Source organism: Dermochelys coriacea, chromosome 26 (genome assembly GCF_009764565.3).
Source record: "Dermochelys coriacea isolate rDerCor1 chromosome 26, rDerCor1.pri.v4, whole genome shotgun sequence".
NCBI classification, from domain to species: domain Eukaryota; kingdom Metazoa; phylum Chordata; order Testudines; family Dermochelyidae; genus Dermochelys; species Dermochelys coriacea.
Window position 1 is genome coordinate 12,685,764 of NC_050093.1, and position 14,098 is coordinate 12,699,861.

General features: G+C 43.6%; 1 protein-coding gene across 1 annotated transcript in view; it reads left to right on the plus strand.

Annotated features, from left to right (window-relative positions):
- Positions 1-14,098, plus strand: part of LOC119848814 (tetraspanin-15-like) — a 219,348-nt gene that overhangs the window by 137,339 nt on the left and 67,911 nt on the right. The gene's annotated exons all lie outside the window — the stretch shown is intronic.

The window sequence follows — 14,098 nt, forward strand, 5'->3', positions numbered from 1 at the left end:
ATGCTACTGCAGCCACACTGCTATTTATGCTGGTGCTAACTCAATAAATCACATCCCTAGCTCGTAGTGTTGATGTAGCCAGTGTCAGCAAGTCTGATGCATCACTACAGAATCTGACTTTTATTGGGGGGTGGGCAGCTTCCCCTGTATTTCATCCAGTGCTGGGAGGACGGAGAGATTAACTTCAGCCGGGAGACCTGCCAAACTTTTCAGAAAGAGTTTCAATAATCCAAGCGCTCGTTAGGTCTCATCCCCTCCAGATAAGACGGCATATGGCATCACTGCTACTTGCCGTAATTGGGACTTGACAATGAGTGTCTCACCCATCTAAGCTATTTAAAAAAAGAAGTGGTAGAAGATGAGCTGCTGAGAAATCATGCCTGTTGTTCAAGTAAAAATGCTTGCAATGTTGGAATTTGATTTCATATGGGCTCTTGGATTGCATGGGAAAGCAATACAATATTAAAAAAAAAAAATCTTTACCAATATTTGGTTCCTATAACATTTGTCACTCTTAGCAGTCGCTGACAGTTTTAGTCTGAGATTTTTCAAGGCCACCTAAAAGGATTTAAGCATTGAGAGCCTATTAATTTTAGTGGGAACTGGGCATCCAAAGCCCTTAGGTGGCTTTGAAAAAATCTCTGAAGGCTGCAGCCTGATTGATTGTGACAGAGTGAATATCTGGCATAACAATCCCAAGAGCTGAAAAAGTCAAGGAGACTGATGGCCTGATTCTCAGAGTTGCTGAAACGCTCGCAGTTCCTATCAAAGTCTATAGGAATTGTGGGTGGCACCTCTCAAAATCAAGTCAGAAGGGTACAAGATGAAGCCACCTCAGGTATGTTCTGGGAGGGAGCGCGCTTGTTTCCTTTTATCTCCTTAGACTCAATCTAGATCAGGCCCAAAAGGTGTTTGTTTTTTTTTTTTTTTTTTCCAGAGGGGTGGAGGGACTTAAGTCTTTAGTAAGCCAGGGATAAAAGGTATATATGTTCCCGCTGAAGTAAAAAATGTCAGTAAAACAATATAGTCCATGCCTGCTTTCTCTGTTTACACTGGCCTGGCTGACCCTAGTAAAGATTTGCCAGTGTAGCTAGACCAGCAAAACCTCCTAGTGTAGACATAGTTTTTGTACCAGCAAGAGCGTTTTTTGCCAGTATAGGTTATACCAGTTCCCAGAACAAAATAAGCTCTACTGGAAAAGCACTCTTGCTGGTATAGAAATGTCATTAAAGAAAATTTCAACCCCAACCAACATTATTATACAGGCAAAAGTTTCTAGTGGGGACCTGGCTTTAGTTCCAAGTTAGTACATCTGGGTTAGAGGTCAGCAGTGTGGTAGACTTGAGAATCACTGCACCAGAACAGGCCAAAGGATCATTTAAGGTAGGTCTACGCTGTAATTAAACACCTGTGGCTGGCCCATGTCAGCTGACTCAGACTCACACTACAGGGCTGGAAAATTGCGGTGTAGATATTCGGGCTTGGGTTTGAGCCTGAACCCTGCGAACCTGCAAGGGGAAAGGATCCCAGAACCCAAATTCCAGCCCCAATGCCTTCACCGCAATTTTACAGCCCTGTAGCATGAGTCAGTCTGCTGATATGGGCCAGCCACAGTGTTTAATTGCAATGTAGACATACCCTTATAGTTTAGTATCCCGTTGCTGGCAGCAGCCAATGCTGGATGCCTCAGATAAAGGTGCAGTGCATCCTCCCTACAATAATGAACCAAATTCTGCAATTTTATATCATAAAAGGCCCCTCAGTTATTAAAGTGTTTTATCTTGGGATGTTTGTTCTCTCGGATGTTCATTGTTGGAATATGTGTCTTTCAAAAGAGACCTATGTAGGGAAAATACCTGAAATAGATCACACTTTTTTTCTCTCTCAATTTCATACTTCATTTTGCAAAGATCAGTCTGTTCTCCTCCTCTTCCCCTACACTTGCTCAGCCCTTCCTTTATTCCATAGGGAGCATTCCCGGAGAGCAATGGTGACAGGCTGGAATTCTCGTATTAGGCTCTTTGCCATTAGTCTTCACTTCCAGTTTTTGTGTCATAAATAAGTTGATTAAATATCCTGCCAGGAGATGGCTAGTGGTCTGCGATGGTTATTAATCAGAATTTATGGTTTGTTTTCTCAGCTCGGGTGGGTGGCTGGGGAGTTAGAGGCAGTCGGTTGAACAGCTCCATGTGTTGGCACTATGCAGTGAAGCTAGAGAGAATTAAAAACAAAAAAAACCTCTATGCTTGGAAAATGAAGAGGAATAGCCTGCTTGTTAGGGATCCAGGACCATTTTTGGAGAAGGAAAAATTACAGGTAGTTACACTGTAAGCACTTTGGGGCCGGGACCATCTTTTTGTGTTGTGTTTGTATAGCACCTGGCTTAATAGGGTTCTGGTCCATGACTGGGGCTCCTTCGTGCTACCAGAATACAGATAATTCATGAGTATGTAAATTTTATCTAGTGAATAAACAGAAAGCAGATGCCATTGGCAAGTCACTGTGGCGCTCTGCCTCAGTTTCCCCATCTGTAAAATGGGGATAACAATCTAGACCTCCATTTGTAAAGAGCTTTCAGATCTACAGCTGAAAAGTACTATACAAGAGGTGGTGGTGTTTTAGCACATTCAGAGATTTGTTTACTATAACATAACCAGAAAGTGGCCTGCTTGAACACAGTATGTGATCCTCAAAATGTGTGTTTTGAAGTTGTGAAAGGTTTCAGAGTAGCAGCCGTGTTAGTCTGTATTCGCAAAAAGAAAAGGAGTACTTGTGGCATCTTAGACACTAACACATTTATTAGAGCATAAGCTTTCATGAGCTACAGCTCACTTCATCGGATGCATTCAGTGGAAAATACAGTGGGGAGATCTACACACACACAATATGAAACAATGGGTTTTATCATACACACTGTAAGGAGAGTGATCACTTAAGATGAGCTATTACCAGCAGGAAGAGGGGTGGGGGGGGGAAGGAGGAAAACCTTTTGTGGTGGTGATCAAGGTGGGCCATTTCCAGCAGTTAACAAGAACATCTGAGGAACAGTGGAGGGTGGGGCAGGGCGGAGAAATAACATGGGGAAATAGTTTACTTTGTGTAATGACCCATCCACTCCCAGTCTCTATTCAAGCCTAAATTAATTGTATCCAGTTTGCAAATTAATTCGAGTTCAGCAGTCTCTCGTTGGAGTCTGTTTCTGAAGTTTTTTTGTTGAAGGATAGCCACTCTCAGGTCTGTAATCGTGTGACTGGAGAGATTGAAGTATTCTCCGACTGGTTTTTGAATGTTATAATTCTTGACGTCTGATTTCTGTCCATTTATTCTTTTACGTAGAGACTGTCCAGTTTGACCAATGTACATGGCAGAGGGGCATTGCTGGCACATGATGGCATATATCACATTGGTAGATGCGCAGGTGAACAAGCCTCTGATAGTGTGGCTGATGTGATTAGGCCCTATGATCGTGTCCCCTGAATAGATATGTGGACAGAGTTGGCAACGGGCTTTGTTGCAAGGATAGGTTCCTGGATTAGTGGTTCCGTTCTGTGGTGTGTGGTTGCTGGTGAGTATTTGCTTCAGGTTGGGGGGCTGTCTGTAAGCAAGGCCTGGCCTGTCTCCCAAGATCTGTGAGAGCGATGGGTCGTCCTTCAGGATAGGTTGTAGATCCTTGATGATGCATTGGACAGGTTTTAGTTGGGGGCTGAAGGTGATGGCTAGTGGCATTCTGTTATTTTCTTAGTTGGGCCTGTCCTGTAGTAGGTGACTTCTGGATACTCTTCTGGCTCTCTCCTCTGTTTTTTCCACCAAATGCATCCGATGAATTGAGCTGTAGCTCACGAAAGCTTATGCTCTAATTTTTAGTCTCTAAGGTGCCACAAGTACTCCTTTTCTTCTGGCTCTGTCAATCTGTTTCTTCACTTCAGCAGGTTGTAGTTGTAAGAATGCATGATAGAGATCTTGTAGGTGTTTGTCTCTGTCTGAGGGATTGGAGCAAATGCGGATATATCGTAGAGCTTGGCTGTAGACAATGGATCGTGTAGTGTGATCTGGATGAAAGCTAGAGGCATGTAGGTAGGAATAACGGTCAGCAGGTTTCCGATATAGGGTGGTTGTTATGTGACCATCGCTTATTAGCACCGTAGTGTCCAGGAAGTGGATCTCTTGTGTGGACTGGTCCAGGCTGAGGTTGATAGTGGGATGGAAATTGTTGAAATCATGATGGAATTCCTCAAGGGCTTCTTTTCCATGGGTCCAGATGATGAAGATGTCATCTATGTAGCACAAGTAGAGTAGGGGCATTAGGGGACGAGAGCTTAGGAAGCGTTGTTCTAAGTCAGCCATAACAAGGTTGGCCTACTGTGGGGCCATGCGGGTACCCATCGCAGTGCCGCTGATTTGAAGGCATACACTGTCCCCAAATGTGAAATAGTTATGGGTGAAGACAAAGTCACAAAGTTCAGCCACCAGGTTAGCCATGACATTATCAGGGATACTGTTCCTGACGGCTTGTAGCCCATCTTTGTGTGGAATGTCGTTGTAGAGGGCTTCTACATCCATAGTGGCCAGGATGGTGTTTTTAGGAAGATCACCGATGGATTGTAGTTTCCTCAGGAAGTCAGTGGTATCTCGAAGATAGCTGGGAGTGCTGGTTAGCGTAGGGCCTGAGGAGGGAGTCTACATAGCCAGACGCTCCTCCTATCAGGGTGCCAATGCCTGAGATAGGGTGTCCAGGATTTCCAGGTTTATGGATCTTGGGTAGCAGACAGAATACCCCAGGTCGGGGTTCTAGGGGTGTGTCTGTGCAGATTTGTTCTTGTGCTTTTTCAGGGAATTTCTTGAGCAAACGGTGTTGTTTTCTTTTGACAGGTTTCAGAGTATAAGCCGTGTTAGTCTCTATCCGCAAAAAGAAAAGGAGTACTTGTAGCACCTTAGAGACTAACAAATCTATTTGCTCACGAAAGCTTATGCTCAAATAAATTTGTTAGTCTCTAAGGTGCCACAAGTACTCCTTTAGTTTCTTTTGGTAACCCTCAGTGGGATCAAAGGGTAGTGGCTTGTAGAAAGTGGTGTTGGTGTTTTGAAGGTGTCCACATTAGCAGCTGCAGTTTGTGGTTTATAGGTTTTTATTTTAAATTTGAAGTTGCAGTTACTTAGTGATTATTCATAAAGTAAGACATGTAGCTCAAACAAAATTTGTTTCCCATTTTAATGAGTTACTTCTGAATTCTTTTTAGCAATCAGTCTGGTTACTTCTGTCTTGCTTAAAGTCTAATATGCTGCAGACTGACAGCTTGCATAAGAGATGAACAGAAAATGACCTGCAAGTCTTTTAGGCAAAGGAAATGTAGTATTCAAAAACGGCAACCATAAGATGGTCAGCCTGACATCTATTCAGGGCAAAAAAATAGAAATGAAGAAGCTGATATGAGATTCAATTAATAAAGGATTAAAGGGCAGGAATATAATGCCAGTCCACATGGTTTTATGGAAAATCAGTCTTGTCAAACAAATCTGATCTCATTCTTTGAGGAGATTTACAAGTTTGGTTGATTGAAAAATAACTGAGTGGATGTAATATACTTAGACTTTTGTGAGGCATTTGACTTAGTACTGCATGACATCCCGATTTAAAAAGGTAACAGTATACACTATCAATAAAGCACATGTGAAATGGATGAGGAATAAGCAAATTGATCTTAAAAAGTAGCCATCAATGGGGAATCATCATCAAATGGAGATGTTTCCAGAGAAGTTCCTCCGGGATCGGTACTAGCTCCAGTTCCATTTAATATTTTCATCAGTGATCTGGACATGAATGTAAAATCATTGTAGATAAAACTTGCAGATGACAAATATTGGTAGTATGGTATATGATGCATACAGGGCAGTCGTACAGAGCAATCTGGATTGCTTGGTACATCAGCCCATTCAAACAAAATGCGTTTTAATACAGCCGAATGCAAAGTTACCCAGGTAAGACAAAGGGAGGTAGGTCATAGCTACAGAATGGGGGACTGTCTCCTGGAATGCTGTGACTGAAAAGGATTTAGGGGTCATAGTGGGAAAGCAATTGAACATCAGCTCCCAGTACAGTGCTGAAGCAAGGGGGCTAATGTGATTCTTGGATATAGAGACAGGGTAGTCGTGAGCTGGAGTTGGGAGGTGATTTTTACCTCTGTCTGACACTGTTGACACTGATTCTGGAATAGTGCCTACAGTTCTGGTGTCCACGTTTTTAAAAGTTGGTTGAAAAATTGGGGAGTGTTGAGAAAAGGGTCACCAAAGTGATTTGAGGGCTATAGAAAATAGCTTACCAGGAGAGACTTGGAGCTCAATCTGTTCAGTTTATCAAAAAGAAGATTGAGATGTGGATTAGTGTGCAAGGACCTTCACAGGAAGAAAATACCAGATATTAAAGGGCTCTTTAATCTAGCAAAGAAACGCAGAATAGGAACCAGTGGCTGGAAGCTGAAGTTAGACAAATCTGAATTAGAAATAAGACCCATTTTTAACAGTGAGAGTGATTGACCATTGGAACAAACTACTAAGAGGAGTGTTGGATTCTCCATCTCTTGAAGTCTTCAGATCAAGACTGGATGCCTTTCTGGAAGATATGCCTTAGCCAAACACATGTATTTGGGCTCAATACAGGGGTACCTACATGAAATGTAATAGTCCGTGATATAAAGGAGGTCAGATTAGGTGATCTAATAGTCCCTTCTGCCCTTAGACTCCATGAAATTAAATCAAGTGTGATACGCAACTGCACCATGTTGGCCCAAATCCCTCATTGCTTGTGTACCCTATTTTCTATTAAAGCCAATGAGGGCTCTGAGTGCAGAAAGCTTGCAGGTTGGGGCTAGGAGTGACCCACCCGGACAGAAATTTGCAGGTGCCATTCTGCAGTTGTTTGCATATCCTCACTTGCAAGTGCAAAATGTGACCACACAAAGGGAGGCGGTCATTTAAAAATCGGACTCTAAATCCTGTGATATACTAGGGAATTAGGAAAATGTTGTTATCCTCATTGTACATCTTGGAAAACTGAGGAAATGGGAGGCCCCGAACATCACACAACAAGTGGATGGCAAAGCCAAGTAACGAGTCTTGATAACCAGACCTCTTATGGTAACCATTAGATTCCCTACCTCCCTGCTATTGCCTGCCTGCTGTTTTCACTGAATGGTCCTGACCCTCTTGAATCAATTCATCTCTTGATTGATTACTTAGATTGAATTCTTACCATCCCAGAAGATGCAGCTAGTCATGCACCAGCTTTTCTGCAAAGAACAAATTTCTCACGCTTCCATTTCTAGCTAGCTTATAATAAATTCACTGGGGTTGTTCTTTCCCTTTCTCTGTGACATGTAAAGAGCTCAATAAAAATTTCTCAGGCCCACGTCGAACAGCAGAGAAAAAAAACATAATTAACTTCATTGTCAGCCTCGTTTCTGAGTCTCTCAATTAATAAAGTTATTAGGCTTCATTGCCACCTTCCACTGTTTGAAAAAGCACAGCACTTCAATCTGTGTTAGCTGGAATGTAAGCTTTTGACAGAGCCATTGCAATGATGATATTGCTTGTCTCCCCTGCATTCGAGGAGATGGGGGGGAAACATCAATGTGAATCTGATTAACGAGAGTGTCTTTGTGAGGGTTCATTGGGCGTACCTGCTCCTGTTTACTCTGACAGCGCATGATGGCTCAGGTGGGAGTGTCTGTTTCATGACCTTGATAACCCTTTGATCAGAAATATAATATCTAGGATGCTAGTGTGAAGTGTGTTCTGGCAACCCACAAGAGACTCTGTTCATATCTTTGACGAGAGAGATGTGGCTGCTGGGAGGTGAAACAAAGACCTTCTGTCTTAGGCACCTCTCTGCTTTGTAAAGAAATCAGCCAATAATAATAATAATACTGTTATTCCCTCCTCTGAGTTTATCAGGGTATTCTGCCTTAACTATCCCTCTCTTAGATTGCGCAAGAAAAAATGTGTGTAGTCCCTGACCTGTAGAATTTATCAATGTCGAGCACTTGACTGATGCTAAACAAATGGGCAGGTGTGGGGGGGGGGGGGGAGAGTGGTGTGCGTGTGGACCATATATTTCTGCCTACAGACGTACTATTTCTACCCATATTTATTAAGCACTCAGTATGGGTTTTGTACTGTGAGGACATAGACACAAAGAGCCATGCTTTAAGCAGCAACTAGAGAACAGCTTGACCAGGAAGTTCTGACATCTGTTAAGCTCCCCGCTGCCACACTAGTGGTTTCTGGTAACCATGGAGGACCAGGAACTCTGTAACCGCTCCATAGGTTGTTTTGGCATTGCCTAACGCGCTGCGTGTATGTATGTATCTATTTATGGAGAGAGAGAGAGAGAGAGAGGAATAAGTCAACTGATTTGGTTTAGCTGCAGCACATGCCTTCCTGGAGCAAGAAATGGAACCCAGGAGGTCCACTTTCCCACTCAGGAAGGACATGAGACCACGGTGAGGACACTGAGGTTGGCAGCAGATTCAAAGGGTTCATTATTGCTCAGTCAATGGTGGTGTAGGAGAAACTGCCTGGAATGAGCTGTGAAATGAAATAGATTTGGTGTGTGTAAAATGCTCCACCTGGTGTGGCAGGAAATGGCTTGCCGTGCGTGACTCATCACTGAGAGCAGTGGGAACCATATCTTGCCAGTGAAATTAGAACTAATGTTCCCAAGATGTACAGTGAGGATATGACCAAATTACTGGAATATTAGTGCAGAGAACAATGGTTTCACAATCCTGACTAACCTGAGGAAATGAGTCTGTGTAATCTTGAGCTAATGCATGCTCTTTGCTCCTCAATCTCTTCTGTCTTTTCATTATAAAGCACTCCAGCTCCATGGTTAAGGGAAAAAACTAACCCATAACAGCGAATAATTACTTTCTTTTGTTGTTGGTTGGTGAATGGAACAGAGTGTGAACTATCTTCTCACCCTTAGAGGTTGTCCCTCCTGGTCAAAGTGGAGATTCATTTGGTGCAGTAAAAGGAATGAAATGGCTGGCTACATTGCGTGTCAAACCATGGCCTGCAGTTTAGAATGTATCATGTTCTAGAAGTACTGAATTTCACACAGGGTGATTCAGTGTTGTCTTTTTTGCTTTTCACCCAATAATAGCAGTAGGAGGAAAACTACCGAGGCACAGTTCAGAGATTCTAATGCCAGAAAGGGACTCTGTGATTCTCCAGTCCAACCTCTGGCCATAGAACTTCCCCAAAATAAATCCTGTTCGAACTAGAATGTACCCAACATATTAGCTGGGTCCAAATAACTGTGTTTACTAACTGTACATAAACGTGCTAGGCTTAGCTAAATCTATACTAACAGGTTTCAGAGTAGCAGCCGTGTTAGTCTGTATTCGCAAAAAGAAAAGGAGTACTTGTGGCACCTTAGAGACTAACAAATTTATTTGAGCATAAGTTTTTGTAAGCTGTAGCTCATGAAAGCTTATGCTCAAATAAATTTGTTAGTCTCTAAGGTGCCACAAGTCCTCCTTCTCTTTTTTTGTAAATCTATACTGCTGCTCTGGCTGGTTTCTTGTGGCTTCTCAAACATAGAACACTGTAAGTGCCACTAGAGGATTTACACACTATTTAAAAGGATATTATCCTATTTCTATGCAGTACATTTAAAGAATGTGGTGATGCAGTATGTTTTCAGAGCTCCTGAGAGGAAAGCTGTTTTTTTCAATTCCCTCTGATCGCTGCTCCCTAGTGAGACTGTCTGGTATTGACTTAGTTGTGCAAGCAGCTCAAGAGAGAACAGTCCCTGGAGATTGTAGATCTCCCTAGAAGTAAGCTGTGACTCAGGATTCTCAATCTCTATATGAGCGGTGAGGACTGCCCTGTCGTTCCTCAGAGGGACTAAACCAGAGAAACTGGGTTTGCTTCAAAAAATCATGCGGCAAGTTTCCGATGTGCTGGTGAAATCTTCTGAGTAATGGGAACAACGTTTGCGAGCGGAGGAGTAGGAAGGAAGTGAGGGGAGGTACTGAGACTCAGTGGGCAGGGAAGGAGAAGGGAGTGCCAGCCAGTTCCAGGCTGGGCAGGAGGCTCCTGGGGGTTCCTACCTACTCTGGGCCCATTCCAGCACCTATGAGTCTCACTCCACTCCCTGTTTCCTGGTCTGAACCCCAGGCCCTGTGGCAGCCGCTCCATCCCCTCTGGGTCCCCGTCCATGCCCCCCTTATACATGCATGATTTTACATGGGCAGAGCACCCCACAATATTTCCATTTTGGGGGGTCTGGCCTCTCCCACTCCTGGTTCTGCCACCCCTAATTGCAAGGTGATAGAACAATGTAGCATTTGTGCCTGATATTTTGTGGTTCAGATTAATCATTTGCTTATGTGGGACAATTTGACAATAGGGCGGTTTCTTCCGGAGAGAAGGATTATGGGCAATGATATGTATTTAGTTTAAGAAATTGTTTTCAATATACCTGCTGTTAGGTGGGTGATTCTTCAGTGGAATTATTGGTTTAAATCTTGAAAGGAATCATTAAAAATACTTAACATAAAAGTCTTGTCCTTTAATGATTCATAGATTCCAAAGCCAGAAGGAACCAGAGTGATCACCTCGTCCAACACAAGCCATAGAACATCCCCAAAATAATTCCTTTGGAAGTAGAGCATAGTTCAAAAAAATATCCAATCTTGATTTAAAAAGCGTCATTGATGGAGAATCCACTATGACCCTTGGTAAATTGTTCCAGTGGTTAATTACTCTCACTGTTAAAAATCGATGCCTTGCTTCCAGTCTGAATTTGTCTAGCTTCAGTTTCCAGCCACTGGATCTTTTATATCTTTGTCAGCTAGATTGAAGATTTCTTCCCTGGGAAGAGACTTACAAATTGTGATCAAGTCGCCCCTTAACCTTGTCTTTGTTAAACAAAACCAATGGCATTCCTTGAGTTTTTTCTAACCTTTAAACGTTTTCTTGGCTCTTCTCTGAACCCTCTCCAATTTATTTCCATCCTTCTTGAGCAAAAAGAGACCAGAACCCTTGCTTCTGCTCATGGACAAATCACGGCAAGTCACTTGCACCAGCAGACTGGTAGGAGTATTCTTATTTGTATTGTGGTAGCACCTAGGAACCCTAGTCATGGACCAGAACCCCATTGTGCCAGGTGCTGTACAAATACTGAAAGGAAAGATGGTGCTTGCCCCAAGGAGCTTATAATCTAAGTGTAAAAGGAGAGAACAGATGGATACAGACTGAGGAGCACAGGGAAACTGTGAGACAGTGTAGGTCAGTATGATGGCTAATGTTCTCCGCACACCAGGGGCCTACCTGGTACATTTTTTTGGAGGCAAAGCAGAGTTTTACAGAGGGATTTGAAGGTGGCTAATGAGGTTATAGAATCATAGAATATTAGGGTTGGAAGAGGCTTCAGGAGCTCATCTAGTCCAACCCCCTGCTCAAAGCAGGACCAACCCCATCTAAATCATCCAGGTCATTTTACAGATGTTTACGGGGAGCTCCTCCCAAGTATGAGGCACAGAAGGAGAGCGTAAATGTTAATATGCCTCTGGTGATGCAAAGGATGGGGAGTAGAGCTGCTTCGGTGTCTTCTACAGAGCTTCTACACTCCCTACCATGCGGCATTTGCACCTTGATCCCAAAGGCTGCAGTGGATGGCAACCAGCAGTGTTGTGGGAAGTGCCAATGTTCTGTTAGAGCACTGGAATTTCAACAGGCAATACCAGGTCCCTGGGGCTGCAGTGGAGGAGGATATTATGGGAGTGGAGGGACTTCCTCATCGCACCAAGGCATTGTTATATGATTGCCATTTTAGAAGGTAACAAGATCATGGTCACAAGACCTGAAGTTAGAATTAGAGACAAAATGGATCTACTGGTTTGGACTCAATCTGCTGGCCAGTTTAGGATTTAATCCCCTATAAAAAGAAAAGGCATTTGAATGCATCCGATGAAGTGAGCTGTAGCTCACGAAAGCTTATGCTCAAATAAATGTGTTCGTCTCTAAGGTGCCCCAAGTACTCCTTTTCTTTTTGCAAATACAGACTAACACGGCTGATACTCTGAATCCCCCCATGGAAGATGGAACGGATGGGGGGGGGCAATAATACGAGAGCAGAAGTGAGCCGTGTGCTTAACGTTCTCTCACATCAAAGACAGTCAAATACTGCCTTGAGGCAGTTTTTCCATTTAAGCAATTGCTGTAGCTGGCACAAGGATGTTATACAGTCGCAAACGGGGAGGGGAGGTGGGACTGAGGACGTGTTGTGGTTCGGAGGGAAAGCATGCACAGGACACTCAATGAGTCAACAGCGTGTAAACCTTTGAGACCCCCTCCCAATCTGTTTCATTCTCTTGATTTTTAAATCGCATTATTCCACTCTCAAGCATGGGATGCAACTGCTGCTGGGGGAAGGAGGGTGTTGGAACTCAGCTTGTATAAACTCCTGTGCATAAAACATCCAAAACCTGCATATATAAGCCACACCATCAGAGGCTTATTCACCTGCACATCTACTAATGTTATATATGCCATAATATGCCAGCAACGCCCCTCTGCCATGTACATTGGCCAAACCGGACAGTCCCATGTAAAATAATACATGGACACAAATCGGATATCAGAAATGGTAACGTACAAAAGCCAGTAGGAGAACACTTCAATCTTCCTGGACATTCTATAACCGATTTGAAAGTAGCTGTACTTTAGAGAGAAACTGCAGAACTAAAATTCATTTGCAAATTTAACTCCATTAATTTGGGGTTGAATAGGGACTGGGAGGGGCTTGCTCATTACAAAAGCAGCTTTGTCTATCCTGGAATTGACACCTCCCCATCTATTATTGGGAGTGGACTACATCCACCCTGATCAAATTGGCCCTGTCAACACTGATTCTCCACTTGTGAGGTAACTCCCTTCTCTTCAGTGTCAGTATATTTATGTCTGCATCTGTACTTTTCACTCCATGCATCTGAAAAAGTGGGGGTTTTACCCATGAAAGCTTATGGTCAAATAAATCTGTTTAGTCTTTAAGGTGCCGCCGGACTCCTTGTTTCTGTGGATACAGATTAACACGGCTACCCCCTGATGCTTGCATATATAAGACTTCAGGAAAAGACACGATTGATTGCTGGCACTGAAACTGATTGAGTGGAATGTATTTTCAGCACTTGCCTAACGACATATACAGTGGCTGTTACAAAAATGTATCCTCCAGTCGGTTCCTCTGGCACAAATGCAGCCTCCCTGAGAGGAAGTATGTATAGTTCTGGGCCTAAGGCACTAGCCTGAGAGTCCAGACATATCAATCCTAGAATATCAGGGTTGGAAGGGACCTCAGGAGGTCATCTAGTCCAACCCCCTGCTCAAAGCAGGACCAATCCCCCACTAAATCATCCCAGCTAGGGCTTTGTCAAGCCTGACCTTAAAAACGTCTAAGGAAGGAGATTCCACCACCTCCCTAGGTAACCCGTTCCAGTGCTTCACCACCCTCCTAGTGAAATAGTGTTTCCTAATATCCAACCTAAACCTCCCCCACTGCAACTTGAGACCATTAGTCCTTGTTCTGTCATCTGCTACCACTGAGAACAGTCTAGATCCATCCTCTTTGGAACCCCCTTTCAGGTAGTTGAAAGCCACTATCAAATCTCCCCTCGTTCTTCTCTTCCGCAGACTAAACAATCCCAGTTCCCTCAGCCTCTCCCATAAGTCATGTGTTCCAGTTCCCTAATCATTTTCGTTGCCCTCCACTGGACTCTTTCCAATTTTTCCACATCCTTCTTGTTGTGTGGGGCCCAAAACTGGACACAGTACTCCAGATGAGGCCTCACCAATGTCGAATAGAGGGGAACGATCACATCCCTCGATCTGCTGGCAATGCTCCAACTTGTACATCCCAAAATGCCATTGGCCTTCTTGGCAACAACGGCACGCTGTTGACTCGTATCCAGCTTCTCGTCCACTGTAACCCCTAGGTCCTTTCCTGCAGAGCTGCTGCCGAGCCATTCGGTCCCTAGTCTGTAGCGGTGCATTGGATTCTTCCATCCTAAGTGCAGGACTCTGCACTTTGTCTTTGTTG